Raw genomic sequence first — 7,964 nt, forward strand, 5'->3', positions numbered from 1 at the left:
CTCTTGAAATAAAAAGAAGAAATGGTCTTTTGTATACTCGTGTTTACAGGTTCATAGATCCGAGAGATTAGTGTTGTAGGCACTTAAACTCTGAGAAAGAACAAGAGAACTTACAACAAGTCTGTTAGCCAACTTACGCTTGACAGTTATGAAAATATAAACATTAAAACATGTTGAATACTAGCTATTTTAATTTTCATATTTCAAAGTACAAGTAGTATTATAAGCTTTCTAAATGATTTGAAATCAAAACCTTAGAGACGATGTACATACACATTTTTATATACCATAATGAAATAAGAAGCTATTTGATATTCCTCATAGCGATAAACAACATTATTTGGAGTCACATAAAGTTGTTTATGGTATGTGGATGCGAAAATTTGCATCTTAGCTTTACTTACAGTTGCATAAATAATTTTATAGTTTTCACGAGTATGAATATCAAATTGCGACGTTGATTTGGGTATGTGTTAATATTAACTATTGACACTAGAACTGTATATTTAAAGCAGCCTTAAGACGATCAATTGTGATTGTCAATACTTCATGTTTGAAAATTCCCATTGAAATTCAATTGAAGAGTGTATCAAGAATTTAATTAGACTTTGTGATGGCAATTGAAGGAAATTTTAATTGAAACCCATTGAATATGGAAGTGATTATTTCACTATTTCACTTTTGTTATTTTGTACTATCATTTCTGACAATAAACTTTACTGAGAAATGCTATTCTGTATTTAATGTTATTAGGTACCTATTATAAATTCTCTTTATATATTGAAAGTGACTGAAAGCGACTTAGAGCTATATCAAACGTACTTTTATCGACTTTCTCAATGATGTTTTTATAATTGCTTTATTAAATTTGTTATTTTATTTTGGTTTTACATATAAAATATGACAATGCCAATAAACAGATGGTAAATAGTCACTGTAGAGTCTGGAAACACTAGAATACAAGGATATAATTTGTTTGTCCAAATCAGAAATCCTTTCATCAACATTTCAAGCATTCCTATCAGTCGTTAACTGTCCACTGCTGAACATAGCCCTCTCCCATAAGGGGGGGTTTACCAGTAGTTGCCTCGCTAGGCAGGCGGGTTGGATACCGCAGTTAAGCTTTGGTGACGTTTTAAAGTAAACACTGCTGCCAATCCCTCGATCATTTAGTTCCCTTAGTTGCCCCTTACGATTCCCACGGGTAAAGAAGGGGTGGTCCATTCTATGACGGGACCACACGGCATTTCAGGCATACTATCATTCAAATATTCTAAAAGAAATCATTTTTTTATAATATCAAAGTAATAAAATTTGCTTTGATTTTTCTATACGAACTAATAAAGTAAGAAAAAATAATGTTTTTAACTATATTTTAATATAGTTATCAAGAACACTACTTAATTTTAGAATACCCTAATTTAATAGGTACCTTCGTTTCTTACGTACCACATTTAAAATACCATATAACCGGAGTTTCTAAGAAAACCTATAACTTCAATAATAGCTCCATCTCTTTGTTCCTTCAACTTAGTACGGATAGATTTTATAGACCATTCTATTACATAGTTACAGTAAGCATGTACCTACTACTTAGTGTCCAATATTCTAAGAACGGTTAAAACAACAATACTTTGTGCAAATAAAAAAGGTCACGAATCCAATCAAGTTAGTAAACAGAAGCGGAGGGAGGGGGGGCGGCGAGGGGAGAACGGACTAGACTGATGCATAAAAACCAAATTACATACACGCACCGACGATACGCAATAAAATTGTTTTATGTTCACTGTAAGTCCAGATAAAGCACCCCTGAGGTGTCTAACGTGATGCCAAGTTTATCACCGTCCACTTTATGATTCTCAAATTTCTATATATTCATCTTTATTATTTATACAATGTGTTACAAAATACCCTTTACTACTTAGGGTGTATACGCCTTAAGAAACATTTTCCATGGGTTGTTATTCCACTGAATTTGTTATTTACCCCATTTTTCTTTTTAACGCGTGTAAATGGTAACTCCGTCTCCATTATCGGTATACTCTGACGGAGCACCAGTGAGAGATGACAGGTGAGTATGACAGCAGGTCTATTGGCCCTTCGTGATGAATTTATCAATAATTAACCACGATAGTTTCCAGGTGGAACTGCGTAGAAATCGACCTATTAGGGGATATTGCTAGCATTGGGACTATTAGATCCCATTACAAACAATCCTTTTCAACCAAATAGAAAGACTAGGTATGATAATAAAAAAAATATAATTATGCTTCTGAAGATAAATATTTACGAGTTTTTTTCTCTCATTAGATTCCTATAGGCTGTGTCCTCTAAGAGATGTTCTTCGAGTTTTCTTGTTTTGAATAAAGCAGGTCATGAATAGAACATTTTGTTTGGCGGCTTTGTCCAAAAATGTACATAAACTGAAAAATTTTCTGCTAATGTATTCTCAATACGTATAATGTAAATAAAAACCTAGCCGTGTGTTCCCGGCATAGAATAGGCCACCCCTTTCCTTTCCTGTGGGAGTTTTAAGACGCGACTAAGGGGACTTAACGACCGAGAGATGGGTAGTAGCATCTCTCTTAAAACATCACCAAAGGCTAACAGCGGTTGTCAATCCGCTTGCCAAACGTGGCAACTACTAGTAAAACTATCCAAAACGGTTGCTTGTATTTAGCAGTGGACAATTAACAGCTGAGATGGTGATGAAAATCTACAACAAACATGATATTATAGAGAAAAACCTCTAAGAATCATTAAGTATAGGTACATACATATATGGTGTTAGAATGGGAGGACTATAAGAAAATGCTTATCGAAGAGGGTCGTAGTTTCCTTAATTCCGCCTTTAATAAATCTACTTAAGTTAAACCTCGACAAACTAACTAAGCCAATCTCGTTAAAGGCTCACTGACCATAAACAGATTAGCAGGATCTCATTTATCAAGTCTGACCAGTTGGGTTACCAACTTGCGTAAATACACACATCTACATGCCTATATATTACTCATGTGTTCTAAAATCAAGATACTTCGGTTCTGACGTTATAATTTATAAGTACGGAATGATATTTTTTTAGAATATTAAGAAATAAGATTCTCGGTTCTTTATTATGAAAAAACTTAATTAAATTGTAGCGCAACCAGATATTTTGATTCGAAAACTAAATTGCTGAATTGAAATCGATAAATTATTATAGTAATTATTCCATAGAAATTTTAACAATATTGCTAAAATTCCGATGGATACAATCTGGAAGTATGTACTTTAAGACGATAAAAGCAATTTTCTAAATAGATTTATAACTAATGGAATTATTAGATTACATACATATAAAAAAGATACAACCGAATTAAGAACCACCTTCTTTTTTGAAATCGATTAAATGAAATGTACATTTTTCAAAAATTTTGAATCGGATATTTTAACAATCTAATTGCAGACCTAATGAAAAGTAGGAACTGTCGTCTACAGACATTTCACAAATAAACAGAAATAATAAGACATACATAATAACAAATATAAAATAACATAATATCTGTACTGTTCATTAATATTTGGATATCATAGAATATAATGCGTCGCCATTAATGCTTTTCATACGTTGTTACTTCCAAGGAAAAAGTGTTAAGCTTGTTATCCCGTAATTTTGTTGTCATATCTCACTCTCCAAACTAAAACATTGCCATACAAGTAGAAATCTGTGGCGGTAGAAACACGAGCGGGACAAAAATGTCAACGCAGACAATTTATAAATAGTCTTGCTCTAGTAATATATGACAATTATAGCAGCAAAACTAGATTACTAGAAAGGTAAGGTTCCAGTATTTTCTCACCATGGAGAAAATCAGTATGTCTATTTATAACAGATTCATTACGGACAGCCGTATTAGTGGTGATCGTATTAAAAGTTTTAGTGATCTAATAAAGGCTAAACGTTGTTAAAATGCAATGCCATTCTTAATTGTGAGTTCCTGTTTTAAGATTATTTTCCAGGGAGCGTCTGGCTTCTTTAAAAACTCATGTATGATCTGCAAAAATGTACTTATAAGCTTTGCTCGTATTACGGATTACAATTCTGGGTTGGGCATAGAAAAAAACTTGCTTCTCTGTCTCAAATACGCCAGCGGACTAATCCAATAAATTACTGCGAATCAATCCTTCATATGAGGAGGATCAACCCAACCACCAAAAAACACAATAAAAAAATTCACATACACAACAAAAGCTAACACAACAAGTATTACACTTTAAGTTTTATCCATTTGTTTCTGAGTTAATGTCCACGTCTTACATCCATACAAAACTATACTCCAGATGTAGATCCTGAGAGGTCGCTTTCTAATATCTTTTGTTATATTATCCTGTAAAAGGCGTTTTCTGTTATTGAAGGCTTGTTTGGCCATAGCTATTCTCGTGACTACATACATAAATATAGATACATACCTATCTATATTTATATTTCCAATCGCTACAAAATCATACATTTTGTGGGCATTTTTTACAATTTTTTAATATGCAAATTAAACTGAAGTTTAGAATCAAATGTAATTCCAAGGTCTTTGTATTAAATTTTTTCCAAGTTTTCACTATTAAACTTTGTATATGTATTAATATTAAAAATACAATAGCCACGATGAACAGTACCATAGCAGAATTTAGTGTACTATGTCCAGTATTTATTCCTTATACACTGCCATGTTCATAACTTAAGTATCAGGAAGGAATGATATTATTAGCAAAGGGTGTGTAATAGTCCCATCATTATCCATAAAAACTAATAGATCGACCTCCACGTGATTTCCCTGAAAACCATTTTCTTAAAGTTGAATTCATCACTATGAGTGAACTAGCCTGCTTTAATTCTCATTTATCATCCTACACTGGTTCTTTGCTAGTATGTACCAAAAGCGCATGCGAAGTTACAATTCCATTTTCACCTATCAAAAAAGAAACTAAATTGTCACGTCTCCTTTAAACAAAAACCAAAGAACTAAAAGATTTACACAAATTTTACTATCGTTATTAATTTAAGAGAAATATCATCTCGCCTTTATAAAAAGTCGTCAAAGATTCAGTTGATCGCTGATTAACGATAGCATTCCGTTACCTACGTTTCAACGACCCATTCTAATTTACTTACCTTAACGAATCCTTCTGGCGTATTTTACGCTTACGCCTAAATGAAATCTCTTAATTCCTCTTCCGTTAGCTAAAATGCGTGTTAGCTTTCAAGGTGGCTGTTATCTCTAAATTAGTAACAGTGTGGATTACTCTCGAATTTGAATCGAGTTCAAACACTTGAGATCCGGGAGTTGGTAATCCTTTCGGGGCTTGGGAGATATCGCAATATTTCAGTCTCGGGTTTTCGGCTATATTTTTAACTCGAGATGTACCGGCTGTGATAATACGAGTAGCAACTTCACATATCTACTTTCGGAACACGAAAATTACATACATTCACAGTGAAAATAAATCGACTACATGTGATGAAATTCAGCAAATAATTAAAACTCAATCCATCCAAGATATGATAATGTTCCCATGGAACCTTTAATGATATCAAGTACTGTAATATATTACAATCATTTATGAAATTATTGAAAAATAAAGCTTATTACTTTATTAAAAAAAAAGTGTAATTAATACATTAATGTATGTATGATTCCAAATACACCAGAGAACACTACCAGATGGAAACTGTACAAAAGTCATTTGCTTGGGTACCTCTGTCCCATTCGCGTTTCTGCCGTGAAGCAGTTGTATTAGAACGGCTGCGTTTCGGTTTGTAGGGTGGGATATGACAATGAAATTACAGGGTACAGAGATGTAATACCATAGTCCTCAGCAATGGCAACACATGAGGTGTGTCATGGGCATAGGTGACACATTATATTCTGTCATGTCCATGGTACGGTAACCACATTCGATAAAGTGGGTTGTCAGTTTGTTTGCCATTATAAGTTGCATAAAATAAAAACTACCACTGACTAATCGATTAAAAAGATGCAGATAAATAAGTACGAGTACAATGCTGAATTGTGTTAGCATAACTAAAACGTCACAAAGAACCTTTGAATAGCTAACCACGTAGCCTTTCCTCCTTCACAGTTCTATATAGATAACAATCGACCATTATTTACATTGTCGAAAGGTTGATATTTATTAACCATCAGGGCATAAGCCCGACCGTAATACGTACATTAAGGAGATGTAGTACTTCTAACGATCCCCACAATTCTGGCAAGGGGACAAGGGGAAAGGGATAGATTTTAGACTGTAATGTTAGTAATAAATGTTGTTATAATAAAATAATATTTTAACAGTAAAATATCTATACAAGCAATGTAAGTACATAAAGTTCTTTTTAACAAAAAAAGGTATAGAGGCTGCAAGTAATCATAGTAAAGGATGCCATATTTTTTTTATATGATTTGATTGATATGAATGGTATGACAAAATCAATATTCAGCCATATCTTTTCCAATCATTGTTGACTATAAATAATTGAATCTGGCTGCTTTATTGTACCCTTTGAATTGGTACTAGAGCAGCAGCAGAATGCAGTAGTAAAACGTAGTATATTTGTAATATAATATATTCTTAATTTAGTGAAAAAAAAAAAACTAAAGACGTGTTTTATAAGAGGCAATATAAATAAAAAAAATAAATACATGTTCTAATAATCCTAAGTGTCAACAGCCAGTATTAAAACTTTAACAATTGCTAACTGATTATATTGTAATGTATATATATATATATTGCTGTATGGTTCCGGTATAGAATAGGCTACCCCTTCCTTTTCCGTGGGTGTCGTAAGAGGCGACTAAAGGAGGGCGAACGATAGGCAGCAGCGTCCCTCTCAAAACGTCACCAAAAGCCTAACTGCGGTTGCCAATCCGCCTACATGACAACTACTGGCAAAACTCCTCAAGGGGGAGGCTTATGTTTAGCAGTGGACAGTAAAAGGCTGATATAATGATGACGATGAGGCTGATGATAAGTATATTGCAGTCGATAGGTAAAGGTTAATAAAGGTTATATCGATCCCATATTTTCATTGAAGAAACTTACTTCTTTTAATTTTTAAACTAAAAATTTAAGTTCTAGAAAGTTTTTAAGTCATACAAGAAATGTCACTTAAACGTTTAACATATGTGATGTTATACCTATATCTCTACATATACAACAACAGAACAGACAGCTGAATAGCAGAAGCACGACAGTTGACAATTGTGTACGTTGTACTTAATGCATTGTCAACAATATTCCACTAAGACTCGTGGGAAATTATTAATGATGTGACTAGCAACTTTCGGAAATTAGAAAAAAGAATTGAATGTATGAAAAAATGTATTGAATATATCTACTACTTATTCAAATAATATTTCTTTAAGATTATGTACAAAAATAAAACGGAATTTAATTTTGGTAAAACCAGCAATTTTTATTTAAAAACTAAACTATTGAACCGACTTTGTTAAAATTTCTATGGGACCAATCTGAAAGTATAACAATTTTCCAAACCAGTTTATAAACGACGGAGTAATGATGTATCAGAAATAAAAAAAAACAGAACTCCCTTCTTTTTTAAAGTCGGTTGAAAAAACCCTTATTTAAGACCGCCGATTACCTAGCTAATACTATAATTGCCTTATACCAATTATTAATAGAGTCAAATTACAAAAACAATTTAACAAAATCTAATAATCAATAATGTATGTGATATTACAATGTAATCGATTATAATTGATGAAGCTCAAATCATCCTTATACGAGTACATATACATCCTGACCATCTGTACGAGCGGCGGTCCTCCACCATATGTTTATCAAGGCACTTTTTTCCACTCAGAACCACGCTTTGGGATCAAAATTCAATTAAAATCCAGCAGCAGTATTTCTGGACTGATACGACATCGTAACCTTCAAGAGCATATTCCTTTCTAAAAGGCCGGCAT

Source organism: Galleria mellonella, unplaced genomic scaffold, assembly GCF_026898425.1.
Source record: "Galleria mellonella isolate WM207_F2 unplaced genomic scaffold, CSIRO_AGI_GalMel_v1 utg64, whole genome shotgun sequence".
Classification (NCBI taxonomy): domain Eukaryota; kingdom Metazoa; phylum Arthropoda; class Insecta; order Lepidoptera; family Pyralidae; genus Galleria; species Galleria mellonella.